This window comes from Ranitomeya variabilis, chromosome 3 (genome assembly GCF_051348905.1).
Source record: "Ranitomeya variabilis isolate aRanVar5 chromosome 3, aRanVar5.hap1, whole genome shotgun sequence".
In the NCBI taxonomy this organism is placed as follows: Eukaryota; Metazoa; Chordata; class Amphibia; order Anura; family Dendrobatidae; genus Ranitomeya; species Ranitomeya variabilis.
The window spans coordinates 199,745,216-199,761,675 of NC_135234.1; the positions used below are offsets into that span (position 1 = coordinate 199,745,216).

The 16,460-nt window shown below is 43.9% G+C and overlaps 1 protein-coding gene across 1 annotated transcript in view; it reads left to right on the top strand.

The window, feature by feature from the left end:
- LOC143817643 (synaptonemal complex protein 1-like) overlaps nucleotides 1-16,460 on the top strand; it is a 446,817-nt gene that overhangs the window by 169,905 nt on the left and 260,452 nt on the right. The window lies entirely within an intron of this gene.

The window sequence follows — 16,460 nt, forward strand, 5'->3', positions numbered from 1 at the left end:
CTTCTGGGGCCGTATAAACTCCGCTCACAAAGTACATCCTGACTCTGGCATTGGTTTCAGGATGTAATCTTTCATTGCATGCCCTTCAGTGTTCAGTAGTGAACACTGCGTGTGTGTGCTAACAGAGCAAGAAGAAATTAATGAGCTGGTTATAATCAAAATACACCTCCATGTCCAAGAATGTGGTCCCTGGGAATCTGCTCGGGGGCCTGATAAAAGGTAATTGAGGGCCGTAAATGGCCCTGGGGCCTGAGGTTCCCCGCCCCTGCATTAAAGGGTTGATTGTGACTTGTAGGATCGCTACTTCCAACAGGTGGCGCTATAGAGTTCAAGTCATCTTTTTCTCTGAAGAGGCAATTTGCATACTTTACATTTAATAATGTCTCGAGTTCCCCCCGTACAGCTTCCCTATACACAGTATGATGCTCTCTTATACACATTAAAATGCCCCCTCACTCTATAGTACCACCCACACAGTTTACTGACCCCTTACTAACCCCCAAACTGTTTGATGGCTCCAACACTGTATGATAGCCCTCTCACTGTAATCTCCACACTGTATGATGCCCACTAGACAGCCTCCATGTAGTATTATGCACAAGATAGTCCTCAATATACACTGCACGCAGAATTATTAGGCAAGTTGTATTTTGATCACATGATACTTTTTATACATGTTGTCCTACTCCAAGCTGTTCAGGCTTGAGAGCCAACTACCAATTAAGTAAATCAGGTGATGTGCATCTCTGTAATGAGGAGGGGTGTCTAATGACAGCAAAACCCTATATAAGGTGTGCTTAATTATTAGGCAACTTTCTTTCCTTTGGCAAAATGGGTCAGAAGAGAGATTTGACAGGCTCTGAAAAGTCCAAAATAGTGAGATGACTATAAACATAAGGGTGAATAACCTCAGGGAGATCAAAACATCCAACACCGCGGAGACACCATCACGTGTTTCTCAACACAGTCATTCACCCTTATGTTTATAGTCTTTTCACTAGGCACTGCTCCTAATAGCCAGTTTCCTACTCCACACTGATGAGGGGCAAATACCCCGAAACAGCTGTCTGTGGATGGATACCATGTTTTGGCATAAGTGGTTTTCCTTTCTTGGATGCTGCCCTTCCCGTGGTTGTTCCTTCCCGGTGAAAGACCTGGCTATTCATTGCTTGCGTTGAGAAACATGTGATGGTGTCTCCGCGGCTTTTCTACATGCATTTGCATATTTCCCTTTAGGGATGGGGGCAGTGTTCTGGATCACTGTGTTGAGAAACACGTGATGGTGTCTCTGCGGTGTTGGATGTTTTGATCTCCCCGAGGTCATTCACCCTTATGTTTACAGTCTTTTCAATAGGCACTGCTCCTAATAGCCAGTTTCTTACTCCACACTGATGAGGGGCAAATACCCCGAAACAGCTGTCTGTGGATGGATACCATGTTTTGGCATAGGTGGTTTTCCTTTATTGGATGCTGCCCTTCCCATGGTTGTTCCTTCCCGGTGAAAGACCTGGCTATTCATTGCTTGCGTTGAGAAACACGTGATGGTGTCTCCACAGCTTTTCTACATGCATTTGCATATCTCCCTTTAGGGATGGGGGCAGTGTTCTGGATCACTGTGTTGAGAAACACGTGATGGTGTCTCCGCGGTGTTGGATGTTTTGATCTCCCCGAGGTCATTCACCCTTATGTTTATAGTCTTTTCACTAGGCACTGCTCCTAATAGCCAGTTTCCTACTCCACACTGATGAGGGGCAAATACCCCGAAACAGCTGTCTGTGGATGGATACTATGTTTTGGCATAAGTGGTTTTCCTTTATTGGATGCTGCCCTTCCCGTGGTTGTTCCTTCCCGGTGAAAGACCTGGCTATTCATTGCTTGCATTGAGAAACACGTGATGGTGTCTCCGTGGCTTTTCTACATGCATTTGCACATTTCCCTTTAGGGATGGGGGCAGTGTTCTGGATCACTGTGTTGAGAAACACGTGATGGTGTCTCCGCGGTGTTGGATGTTTTGATCTCCCTGAGGTCATTCACCCTTATGTTTATAGTCTTTTCACTAGGTACTGCTCCTAATAGCCAGTTTCCTACTCCACACTGATGAGGGGCAAATACCCCGAAACAGCTGTCTGTGGATTGATACCATGTTTTTGCATAGGTGGTTTTCCTTTATTGGATGCTGCCCTTCCCGTGGTTGTTCCTTCCCGGTGAAAGACCTGGCTATTCATTGCTTGTGTTGAGAAACACGTGATGGTGTCTCCGCGGCTTTTCTACAAAATTGTGAGATGTCTTGCAGAGGGATGCAGCAGTCTTGAAATTGCCAAACTTTTGAAGTGTGATCACCGAACAATCAAGCGTTTCATGGGAAATAGCCAGCAGGGTCGCAAGAAGCGTGTTGGGCAAAAAAGGCGCAAAATAACTGCCCATGAATTGAGGAAAATCAAGTGTGAAGCTGCCAAGATGCCATTTGCCACCAGTTTTGCCATATTTCAGAGCTGCAACATTTGGAGTAACAAAAAGCACAAGGTGTGCGATACTCAGGGATATGGCCAAGGTAAGGAAGGCTGAAAAATGACCACCTTTGAACAAGAAACATAAGATAAAACGTCAAGACTGGGCCAAGAAATATCTTAAGACTGACTTTTCAAAGGTTTTATGGACTGATGAAATGAGAGTGACTCTTGATGGGCCAGATGGATGGGCCAGAGGCTGGATCAGTAAAGGGCAGAGAGCTCAACTCCGACTCAGACGCCAGCAAGGTGGAGGTGGGGTACTGGTATGGGCTGGTATCATCAAAGATGAACTTTTGGGACCTTTTCGGGTTGAGGATGGAGTGAAGCTCAACTCCCAGACCTACTGCCAGTTTCTGGAAGGCAACTTCTGCAAGCAGTGGTACAGGAATAAGTCAGTATCGTTCAAGAAAAACATGATTTTCATGCAGGACAATGCTCCATCACATGCCTCCAACTACTCCACAGCGTGGCTGGCCAGTAAAGGTCTCAAAGAAGAAAAAATAATGACATGGCCCCCTTGTTCACCTGATCTGAACCCCATAGAGAGCCTGTGGTCCCTCATAAAATGTGAGATCTACAGAGAGGGAAAACAGTACACCTCTCGGAACAGTGTCCGGGAGGCTGTTGTGGCTGCTGCACGCAATGTTGTTCGTAAACATATCAAGCAACTGACAGCATCTATGGATGGAAGGCTGTTGAATGTCATCATAAAGAAAGGTGGCTTTATTGGTAACTAATTTTTTGGGGTTTTGTGTTTATTTCCAAATTTTGTGCAGTGATAGTAGTTTACCTGGTGAAAATAAACAAGTGAGATGGGAATATATTTGGTTTTTATTAAGTTGCCTAATAATTCTGCACAGTAATAGTTACCTGCAGAAACAGATATCCTCCTAAGATAAAAAAAACACTCCAACTTCCAAAAATATTAAGCTTTGATATTTATGAGTCTTTTGGGTTGATTGAGAACATACTTGTGGATCAATAATAAAAATAATCCTCTAAAATACAACTTGCCTAATAATTCTGCACACAGTGTAGTATAATGCACTCCCCATAAGCCTCCATATAGTATAATGCACTCCCCATAGACCTGCTCTATATTGTATAATGCACCCCATAGGCAGACTCTATAGCACAAGGCAGCCCCCATAGGCAGACTTTGTAGTATAAGGCAGCCCCCCATAGGCAGACCCTGTAGTATAAGGCAGACACCCCATAGGCAGACCATGTAGTATAAGACTGCACCCCATAGGCAGACCCTGTAGTAAAAGGCAGCCCCCATAGGCATTCTCTGTAGTATAAGGCAGCCCCCAATAGGCAGACCCTGTAGTATAAGACAGTAACCCTTAGGCAGGCTCTGTAGCATAAGACAGCACCCCATAGGCACACCTTGTAGTATAAGGCAGACCCTGTACTATAAGGCAGACTCCCTTAAGCAAACCCTGTAGTATAAGACCACCCCATAGGCAGACTCTGTAGTATAAGACAGCACCCCATAGGCAGACTCTGTAGTATAAGACAGCACCCCATAGGCAGACCCTGTAGTATGAGACAGCACCCCATAGGCAGACCCTGTAGTATGAGACAGCACCCCATAGGCAGACCGTGTAGTGTAAGATAGCACCCCATAGGCAGACCGTGTAGTATAAGACAGCACCCCATAGGTAGATTCTGTAGTATAAGACAGAACCCCCATAGGCAGACCCTGTAGTATAAGACAGCACCCCATAGGCAGACCCTGTAGTATAAGGCAGACTCTCATAGGCAGACCCTGTAGTATAAGGCAGACTCCCATAGGCAGACCCTGTAGTATAAGGCAGCACCCCATAGGCAGACCCTGCAGTATGAGACAGCACCCCATAGGCAGACCCTGTAGTATAAGACAGCACCCCATAGGCAGACCCTGTAGTATAAGGCAGACTCCAATAGGCAATCCCTATAGTATAAGGCAGACTCCCATAGGCAGACCCTGTAGTATAAGGCAGACTCCCATAGGCAGACCCTACAGTATAAGACAGCTCCCATAGGCAGACCCTGTAGTATAAGGCACTCTCCATAAAAAAATTAAATAAATACTCACCTCTCTTTTTCCTGGTTCCTCCGCTGTTCTGAGTGCTTGCTCAACTCCGGACAGCGTGCACCAGGTAGTGACGTCATCTCGCCTGCTGTCAGTGTCTGCGTCGGTGATGTCAGATGCTGACAGGGGGATGATGGGAGAAGGAACGTAGCACTCCTCTCATCAATGTGGTCAGCTGTATCGGCATGTAGCCGATACAGCTGAACCTACGATGACAGGCGGGGGCCCACTGCTGACATCGGGCCCCCCCCGCCTGCTCTGGCACCCCATAGCGGCCGGGGGGCGTTGCAGGGAGATCAATTCTCCCTGTTCTGCCACAGAATGTAACTGTATTGTCGCGATGTGCACGCCGATACAGTCACAGTAGCGTAGCTTCAGATGGGCCCCCTCAGAGTGCGGGGCCCCGGGCGATGGCCCCCTCTGCCCCCCTGGTAGCTACGCTACTGTTGCAAAGGATAGGAGAGGATTTGTAATTTATTTTTTCATATATCCCTTCTGAAAAAAACACTAATGAAATGCTGATGGTAAAAACGGACACACGGATTGTACTGATGACACACTGATCAAAAACACAGATGACACCAGTACTATGTTTTACATATTTAAACACGGATGTGTGAATAAGGCTTTAGACAGTTCCAGAAAGCATGGAGAGTATATGAGTTCTCATTCAGACGTCCAAGTTGAACCTACATGTGATGTCTCTTTTTTTTTTTTCAAAGATAGAACACACACCCAATATTATCTATAGTGTCTGTGGAAAACAAGCACATGTCCATCTTTTTCCAGCAGCAGTGCTGTACGTATTTAACGTTGCAAAGAATGGGAGCAGTTTTGAAATTTATTTACTTTTTTATCCATCTGTGAAAAACACTGACGACACACTGATAGTAAAAACGGACATACAGATGACACTCAGATGCGAAACAATGATGATACCGGTGCTATTTTATAACAGTACATACAACATATAACAGTACATCCAACATGCAACATATAACAGTATAAATACGAAAAGAGTTAATTCAGCTCACCCATTAGAAGTTAAATCGCTGTGGTGGTATCATCAGAACATGAAGAGCAGACTCACCAAAACATTGTCAAATGACAAATGCACTCGCAGGGTGTAGCAGGCCCCCAATAATAAATGCTAAAGCAGCACAGGTACAAGCTACTGATGAGAGCAGCCACCCACTCGCCCAAACATTAGAGGGGTTGGCTGCCTAGTAGCAAAAATGCACACAGGTAAGGCTTGCATAAGACACTATTCATACAGATAAATGTGATGCACAGTGTCTGGACAACCTTTTGATCACGCCCATAGTATTAGCAGGCGGGCTGTCCAGCACTATATATATAGATGCAACACACAAGAAACAGCATAAAGGGGCCCTGCCACACCCTGCAAAAAGATGATAAAAAGCGCAAAAAAGATGAAAAATTAAATAATGTATATAATACATTAGATGAGGTATTAGTTACAATTTTGGCCAAAATGGATAAGCTTGCAACCCAACGTCAAGGGTCCTCATCAACTTGCAAGTCCTACTCTAATATCAAAAACAGCTAACATAGAAAAACTCAAAAAAACACGACATGAAGAGCATGGACCCGTTGAAGCTCAGTCTGCGCAAAACGGCCGTCGTCCTCGGTCATCTTGCACCCTCGCATTTACCTGCAGCTGTTATTATGATGTGCTCAGTCTACGCTGTGGCGCAATAAAGGACTTTTTTATCGCAGCACAAGCTGGTGAGTGCCACATTTTCTTCTTTCTTTGTATATGTTGCTATCTATAGATATATTTATAGATAGTTATATCTATAGATACATAGTTATACTGTATGTATCCATATATCTATCTGGCTACTTTCACACATCCGGTTTTTGCCGTCAGGCACAATCCGGCGAGTTTTAAAAACAACGTATCCGGGTTTTTTCCGCCGGATCCTTTTTTTTTATCATAGAGTTGTATTAGCACCGGATTGCGCCTGATGGCCACACATTTCAGAAAATCTGTTTCCGGCGGATGGAGAAAACGTACAGAAAAACGTTTTTTTTGTCCGGCGAAAAAACGCACAGCGTCGGATCCGGCGAAAAACATATGAAACTGAGATGTGAAATGATGAATCCGGCCTCCAAATCCGGTTTTTCATGCATGTTCCATTCAAATCATGCACATTTTCCCTTCTGTCTGTCTCTATCTATCTATCTATCTATCTATCTATCTACCTATCTATCTATCTATCTATCTATCTATCTATCTATCTATCTATCTCATTCCTTCTATCTATCTATCTATCTATCTATCTATCTATCTATCTATCTATCTATCTCATTCCTTCTATCTATCTATCTATCTATCTATCTATCTATCTATCTATCTATCTATCTGTCTATCTATGTGTGTAATGGAGTGTGGGTTGGACAAATGTAAAAGAGGAGTTTGGACAGGACATGACATCACAAATCCTTTTTTTTTGTTCAATAATACATCTTTATTTAGCTTTCAAAAACGCATTAAAAAAGCATCAAAAATGTGCAAAAACGCATAAAAACGCACCTGCGTTTTCTGCCAAGAGCTGCAGATTTAGTGCAGAAAAATCCGCAGGCAAATCTGCAACGTGTGCACATACCCTAAGTAAACAACAGCACACAGTCTGACATGTTAGGCCTCTTTCACACTAGCGTCGTGCACTGCACGTCGCTATACGTTGTTTGGTGGAAAAAACGCATCCTGCAAAAGTGCTTGCAGGATGCGTTTTTTCACCATTGATTTGCATTAGCGTCGCATTGCGACGCTTTGACTCACGTCGCAACCGTCGTGCGACGGTTGCGCCATGTTGTGGCGGACCGTCGGCTGCAAAAAACGTTACATGTAATGTTTTTTGCTGCCGACGGACTGCCATTTCCGACCGCGCATGCGCGGCCGGAACTCCGCCCCCACCTCCCCGCACCTCACAATGGGGCGGCGGATGCGCTGGAAAAATGCATCTGCTGCCCCCGTTGTGCGGCGCATTCACTGCTAGCGTCGGTACGTCGGCCCGACGCACTGCGACGGGCCGAGTACGACGCTAGTGTGAAAGTAGCCTTATACATCATTGAATTCACTGTTAACCCTTCCCTGCTGTCCTCAGATTGCATATCAAAAAATGGTGTAAGATACCCTTTCAGGTTCATGTTCTTTTGGGACTTTAGATTTTGATTTGAACATTTAGGGTACGTGTCCACGTTCAGGAAACGCTGCGTGGGGCCGCAGCGTCAAACACGCAGCGTCCAGATGTTCCAGCATAGTGGAGGGGATTTTATGAAATCCCGTGTCCACTATGCGTGGAAACACGCATCCGTCGGCCCTGCGACTCCGGACATGCTGCGCGTCTTTTAAGATCGCAGCATGTCCATGTTCCTTGCGGCGACGCTGCGCCGCCGCAAGGAATAACACAGGGCCCTATGCGTGGGGTGCAATGATCCCGGATGTGTGCAATGAACACATCCAGCATCATCGCGTCCCAGAAGGGGGCGGGGCTTAGCGCCGAACGGGTTTGCCGCTCCGACGATACCGCCGGCCATCCTGATCGTGGACACGTACCCTTACTCATAAACAAGGTTATTTGATTGTTCAGAAGAGAGATTTCTCAACATGGCCAAAATAATAAAAAACACTCGATTTCTGATCTCCCTCCAGAGTCCCCTGTTGATCTCCAAGCCTTCTCATTCTGCTGCAGCATTGCATCACTTCTGTATCTGTGACTGCAGCCTCCAACAATGTTTGCAGAACACGGAATTGCTAATTGGTGACTTTTTTGCTCATTGCTAGGACCACTGATTGACTACAGTGGTCACATGTTAGTCCCTCCAGAAGAGAAGGCCTGTAGAGGGGTGGCTGACCTGAGCAGTGGTAGGGAAGGGGATCGTAGGGGAGTACTAACCAGATCAGTAAATTTTTTTAATAAAACCGTAGCATAAAAATGTTTATTTTTTTGTGTTTTTTTTTTTATTCCTCTGAGCACGAGTCTCCAGTCTGGTACGCAGTGAGAAGCAACTGTAAACGTGCTTCTGCACTTTGACTGACAGCTCAGAGCAGGCTGTCAAGCAAAGTGATGAGGCGCGCTTAAAACCGCCACTTACAATGATTACTCTAACCATTCTGTGTATGCCTCTGTGACTGAAAACCGGTGGATCCCGAAAGGAATAAAGCTTATTTTCTCCTTGTAGATGTGCTTTCAGTAAGGCTGGTTTCACACTTGCGTTTTTGTCTGCAGCGTTTTTTGCACAAAAAACGCATGCATTTTTTTTCCCTATATTTAACATTGAAAACGCATGCGTTTTTTGCACATGCGTTTGATCGCGTTTTCAAACGCATGCGTTTTTTGTCTGCATGCGTTCATTTTCAAAAATGCTACCTGCAGTATTTTCTTGCGCGTTTTTTTTGCCGCGAAAAAACGCATGCGTTTTTTCGCGGCAAAAAAATGCATTGCTGTCTATGTAAACGCATGCGTTTTTAAGCACATGCGTTTGTTTGCGCTAAAAACGCATGCGTTTTTATAGAAAAAAAACAGAAAACACACTGAAAAGCCACCCACCACCATCAAGGTGATAAAGGGATCCAAACCCTAACCCTAACTCTACCCCTAACCTCACCCCTAACCGTTTAATGAACATTTTCTGACAGTCATATTGCCACGTATTTAAGTGCCACGTATCACGTATTTCAGTGCCACGTATGCCACGTGCCACGTATTTAAGTGCCACGTGCCACATATTTAAGTGCCACGTGCCACGTATTTAACCCCTTCCCGACATTTGACGTACTATCCCGTCGAGGTGGGGTGGGCCCGTATGACCGCCGACGGGATAGTACGTCATCATCGATCAGCGGCGCTCACGGGGGGAGCGCGGCCGATCGCGGCCGGGTGTCAGCTGCATATCGCAGCTGACATCCGGCACTATGTGCCAGGAGCGGTCACGGACCGCCCCCGGCACATTAACCCCCGGCACACCGCGATCAAACATGATCGCAGTGTACCGGCGGTATAGGGAAGCATCGCGCAGGGAGGGGGCTCCCTGCGGGCTTCCCTGAGACCCCCGGAGCAACGCGATGTGATCGCGTTGCTCTGAGGGTCTCCTACCTCCCTCCTCGCCGCAGGTCCCGGATCCAAGATGGCCGCGGCATCCGGGTCCTGCAGGGAGGGAGGTGGCTTACCGAGTGTCTGCTCAGAGCAGACACTTGGTAAGCCTGCAGCCCTGCACAGCAGATCGTCGATCTGGCAGAGTGCTGTGCACACTGCCAGATCAATGATCTGTGATGTCCCCCCCTGGGACAAAGTAAAAAAGTAAAAAAAAAATTTTTCCACATGTGTAAAAAAAAATAAAAAAAAAATTCCTAAATAAATAATAATAAAAAAAATATATTATTCCCATAAATACATTTCTTTATCTAAATAAAAAAAACAAAACAATAAAAGTACACATATTTAGTATCGCCGCGTCCGTAACGACCCAACCTATAAAACTGCCCCACTAGTTAACCCCTTCAGTAAACACCGTAAGAAAAAAAAAAAAAAAACGAGGCAAAAAACAACGCTTTATTACCATACCGCCGAACAAAAAGTGGAATAACACACGATCAAAAAGACTGATATAAATATCCATGGTACCGCTGAAAACGTCATCTTGTCCCGCAAAAAAAAAGCCGCCATACAGCATCATCAGCAAAAAAATAAAAAAGTTATAGTCCTGAGAATAAAGCGATACCAAAATAATTATTTTTTCTATATTTTAGTTTTTATCGTATAAAGGCGCCAAAACATAAAAAAATGATATAAATGAGATATCGCTGTAATCGTACTGACCCGACGAATAAAACTGCTTTATCAATTTTACCAAACGCGGAACGGTATAAACGCCTCTCCCAAAAGAAATTCATGAATAGCAGGTTTTTGGTCATTCTGCCTCACAAAAATCGGAATAAAAAGCGATCAAAAATGGTCACGTGTCCGAAAATGTTACCAATAAAAACGTCAACTCGTCCCGCAAAAAACAAGACCTCACATGACTCTGTGGAGCAAAATGTGGAAAAATTATAGGTCTCAAAATGTGGAGACGCAAAAACTTTTTTGCTATAAAAAGCGTCGCTGGTTTCACACTTGCGTTTTTGTCTGCAGCGTTTTTTGCACAAAAAAACGCATGCGTTTTTTCCCTATATTTGACATTGAAAACGCATGCGGTTTTTTTGTACGCGTTTGGTCGCGTTTTCAAACGCATGCGGTTTTTTTCTGCATGCGTTCATTTTCAGAAATACAACCTGCAGTATTTTCTTGCGTTTTTAAGCACATGCGTTTGTTTGCGTTAAAAACGCATGCATTTTTATCGAAAAAAAACAGAAAACACACTGAAAAGCCACCCACCACCATCAAGGTGATAAAGGGATCCAAACCCTAACCCTAACTCTACCCCTAACCTCACCCCTAACCGTTTAATGAACATTTTCTGACAGTCATAGTGCCACGTATTTCAGTGCCACGTATTTCAGTGCCACGTATTTCAGTGCCACGTATTTCTGTGCCACGTATTTCTGTGCCACGTATCACGTATTTCAGTGCCACGTGTTTCAGTGCCACGTATTTCAGTGCCACGTATCACGTATTTCAGTGCCACATATTTTAGTACCACGTATTTCAGTGCCACGTATTTCAGTGCCACGTATTTCAGTGCCACGTATTTCAGTGCCACGTATTTCAGTGCCACGTATTTCAGTGCCACGTGTTTCAGTGCCACGTGTTTCAGTGCCACGTATTTAAGTGCCACGTATCACATATTTCAGTGCCACGTATTTCAGTGCCACGTATTTCAGTGCCACGTATTTCAGTGCCACGTATTTCAGTGCCACGTATTTCAGTGCCACGTATCACGTATTTCAGTGCCACGTGTTTCAGTGCCACGTATTTAAGTGCCACGTATCACGTATTTCAGTGCCACGTATTTCAGTGCCACGTATTTCAGTGCCACGTATTTCAGTGCCACGTATTTTAGTGACACGTATTTTAGTGACACGTATTTCAATCACGTTTAGGGTTAGGGTGAGGGGTAGGGTTAGGGTTAGGGCTAGGGTTGGAGGTAAAGTTAGGGTTAGGGTTTGGATTACATTTACGTTTGGATTAGGGTTGGGATTAGAATTATGGGTGTGTCAGGGCTAGGGGTGTGGTTAGGGTTACCGTTGGGATTAGGGTTAGGGGTGTGTTTGGGTTAGGGTTTCAGGTAGAATTGGGGAGTTTCCACTGTCCAGGCACATCAGGGGCTCTCCAAGCGCGACATGGCGTCCAATCTCAATTCCAGCCAATTCTGCGTTGAAAAAGTAAAACAGTGCTCCTTCCCTTCCGAGCTCTCCCGTGCGCCCAAAAAGGGGTTTACCCCAACATATGTGTTATCAGCGTACTCGGGACAAATTGAACAACAACTTCTGGGGTCCAAGTTCTCTTGTTATCCTTAGGAAAAGAAAAATTTGGGGGGCTAAAAATCATTTTTGTGGGAAAAAAAAGATGTTTTATTTTCACGGCTCTGCGTTATAAACTGTAGTGAAACACTTGGGGGTTCAAAGTTCTCACAACACATCTAGATAAGTTCCTTGGGAGGTCTAGTTTCCAATATGGGGTCACTTGTGGGGAGTTTGTACTGTTTGGGTACATCAGGGGCTCTGCAAATGCAACGTGACGCCTGCAGACCAATCCATTTAAGGCTGCATTCCAAATGGCGCTCCTTCCCTTCCGAGCTCTGTCATGCACCCAAACAGTGGTTCCCCCCCACATATGGGGTATCAGCGTACTCAGGACAAATTGGACAACAACTTTTGGGGTCTAATTTATCCTGTTACCCTTGTAAAAATACAAAACTGGGGGCTAAAAAATCATTTTTGTGAAAAAAAAAAAAGAATTTTTATTTTCACGGCTTTGCGCTATAAACTTTAGTGAAACACTTGGGGGTTCAAAGTTCTCAAAACACATCTAGATAAGTTCCTTGGGAGGTCTAGTTTCCAATATGGGGTCACTTGTGGGGGGTTTGTACTGTTTGGGTACATCAGGGGCTCTGCAAATGCAACGTGACGGCTGCTGACCAATCCATTTAAGTCTGCATTCCAAATGGCGCTCCTTCCCTTCCGAGCTCTGTCATGCGCCCAAACAGTGGTTCCCCCCCACATATGGGGTATCAGCGTACTCAGGACAAATTGGAAAACAAATTTTGGGGTCCAATTTATTCTGTTACCCTTGTAAAAATACAAAGCTGGGTGCTAAAAAATCATTTTTGAGAAAAAAAATAAAAATTATTTTCACGGCTCTGCGTTATAATCTGTAGTGAAACACTTGGGGGTTCAAAGCTCTCAAAACACATCTAGATAAGATCCTTAGGGGGTCTACTTTCCAAAATGGTGTCACTTGTAGGGAGTTTCAATGTTTAGGCACATCAGGGGCTCTCCAAACGCAACATGGCGTCCCATCTCAATTCCAGTCAATTTTGCATTGAAAAGTCAAATGGCGCTCCTTCCCTTCCAAGCTCTGCCATGCGCCCAAACAATGGTTTACACCCACATATGGGGTATCATCGTACTCAGGACAAATTGGCCAACATTTTTTGGGGTCCAATTTCTTCTCTTACCCTTGGGAAAATAAAAAATTGGGGGCGAAAAGATCATTTTTGTGAAAAAATATGATTTTTTATTTTTACGGCTCTGCATTATAAACTTCTGTGAAGCACTTGGTGGGTCAAAGTGCTCACCACACATCTAGATAAGTTCCTTAGGGGGTCTACTTTCCAAAATGGTGTCACTTGTAGGGAGTTTCAATGTTTAGGCACATCAGGGGCTCTCCAAACGCAACATGGCGTCCCATCTCAATTCCAGTCAATTTTGCATTGAAAAGTCAAATGGCGCTCCTTCCCTTCCAAGCTCTGCCATGCGCCCAAACAATGGTTTACACCCACATATGGGGTATCATCGTACTCAGGACAAATTGGCCAACATTTTTTGGGGTCCAATTTCTTCTCTTACCCTTGGGAAAATAAAAAATTGGGGGCGAAAAGATCATTTTTGTGAAAAAATATGATTTTTTATTTTTACGGCTCTGCATTATAAACTTCTGTGAAGCACTTGGTGGGTCAAAGTGCTCACCACACATCTAGATAAGTTCCTTAGGGGGTCTACTTTCCAAAATGGTGTCACTTGTAGGGAGTTTCAATGTTTAGGCACATCAGGGGCTCTCCAAACGCAACATGGCGTCCCATCTCAATTCCAGTCAATTTTGCATTGAAAAGTCAAATGGCGCTCCTTCCCTTCCAAGCTCTGCCATGCGCCCAAACAATGGTTTACACCCACATATGGGGTATCATCGTACTCAGGACAAATTGGCCAACATTTTTTGGGGTCCAATTTCTTCTCTTACCCTTGGGAAAATAAAAAATTGGGGGCGAAAAGATCATTTTTGTGAAAAAATATGATTTTTTATTTTTACGGCTCTGCATTATAAACTTCTGTGAAGCACTTGGTGGGTCAAAGTGCTCACCACACATCTAGATAAGTTCCTTAGGGGGTCTACTTTCCAAAATGGTGTCACTTGTAGGGAGTTTCAATGTTTAGGCACATCAGGGGCTCTCCAAACGCAACATGGCGTCCCATCTCAATTCCAGTCAATTTTGCATTGAAAAGTCAAATGGCGCTCCTTCCCTTCCAAGCTCTGCCATGCGCCCAAACAATGGTTTACACCCACATATGGGGTATCATCGTACTCAGGACAAATTGCACAACATTTTTTGGGGTCCAATTTCTTCTCTTACCCTTGGGAAAATAAAAAATTGGGGGCGAAAAGATCATTTTTGTGAAAAAATATGATTTTTTATTTTTACGGCTCTGCATTATAAACTTCTGTGAAGCACTTGGTGGGTCAAAGTGCTCACCACACATCTAGATAAGTTCCTTAGGGGGTCTACTTTCCAAAATGGTGTCACTTGTAGGGAGTTTCAATGTTTAGGCACATCAGGGGCTCTCCAAACGCAACATGGCGTCCCATCTCAATTCCAGTCAATTTTGCATTGAAAAGTCAAATGGCGCTCCTTCCCTTCCAAGCTCTGCCATGCGCCCAAACAATGGTTTACACCCACATATGGGGTATCATCGTACTCAGGACAAATTGCACAACATTTTTTGGGGTCCAATTTCTTCTCTTACCCTTGGGAAAATAAAAAATTGGGGGCGAAAAGATCATTTTTGTGAAACAATATGATTTTTTATTTTTACGGCTCTGCATTATAAACTTCTGTGAAGCACTTGGTGGGTCAAAGTGCTCACCACACATCAAGATAAGTTCCTTAGGGGGTCTACTTTCCAAAATGGTGTCACTTGTAGGGGGTTTCAGTATTTAGGCACATCAGGGGCTCTCCAAACGCAACATGGCGTCCCATCTCAATTCCAGTCAATTTTGCATTGAAAAGTCAAATGGCGCTCCTTTCCTTCCGAGCTCTGCCATACGCCCAAACAGTGGTTTACCCCCACATATGGGGTATCAGCGTACTCAGGACAAATTGTACAACAACTTTGGGGGTCCATTTTCTCCTGTTACCCTTGGTAAAATAAAACAAATTGGAGCTGAAATAAATTTTGTGTGAAAAAAAGTTAAATGTTCATTTTTATTTAAACATTCCAAAAATTCCTGTGAAACACCTGAAGGGTTAATAAACTTCTTGAATGTGGTTTTGAGCACCTTGAGGGGTGCAGTTTTTAGAATGGTGTCACACTTGGGTATTTTCTATCATATAGACCCCTCAAAATGACTTCAAATGAGATGTGGTCCCTAAAAAAAAATGGTGTTGTAAAAATGAGAAATTGCTGGTCAACTTTTAACCCTTATAACTCCGTCACAAAAAAAAATTTTGGTTCCAAAATTGTACTGATGTAAAGTAGACATGTGGGAAATGTAACTTATTAAGTATTTTGCGTGACATATGTCTGTGATTTAAGGGCATAAAAATTCAAAGTTGGAAAATTGCAAAATTTTCAAAATTTTCGCCAAATTTCCATTTTTTTCACAAATAAACGCAAGTTATATCGAATAAATTTTACCACTAACATGAAGTACAATATGTCACGAGAAAACAATGTCAGAATCGCCAAGATCCGTCAAAGCGTTCCAGAGTTATAGCCTCATAAAGGGACAGTGGTCAGAATTGTAAAAATTGGCCCGGTCATTAACGTGCAAACCACCCTTGGGGGTGAAGGGGTTAAGTGCCACGTGCCACGTATTTAAGTGCCACGTATTTAAGTACCACATATTTAAGTGCCACGTGCCACGTATTTAAGTGCCACGTGCCACGTATTTAAGTGCCACATGCCACGTATTTAAGTGCCACGTGCCACGTATTTAAGTGCCACGTATTTAAGTACCACGTATTTCAGTTGCACGTATTTCAGTGCCACGTATTTCAGTCACGTTTAGGGTTAGGGTTAGGGGTAGGGTTAGGGTTAGGGTTTTCTTGTTTTTTCTTGTGTTTTCTTGTGTTTTCTTGTGCTTTTCTATAAAAACGCATGCGTCTAAAAAACGCATGCGTTTTACCGCGTTTACATGCGTTTTTCACACATGCGTTTTTTTAAAAAAACGCATGCAGATAAAAACGCAAGTGTGAAACCAGCCTAAGACAACCGGACAGTATTGTAATGCTATCAATCTGCAGATTACCGTAACTCTGTATCTAGAGGTTAATAGCTTTGGTGACATGACAGGTTCCCTTTAAGTAAAAAGGCAGTGACTCAAAAGCTCCTATCAGGATGCAGGTTTTTTTTTTCATCTTCACATTTATTTATTTTAGCAATGTAACTGTGTAAAGCTTGCTTTTTA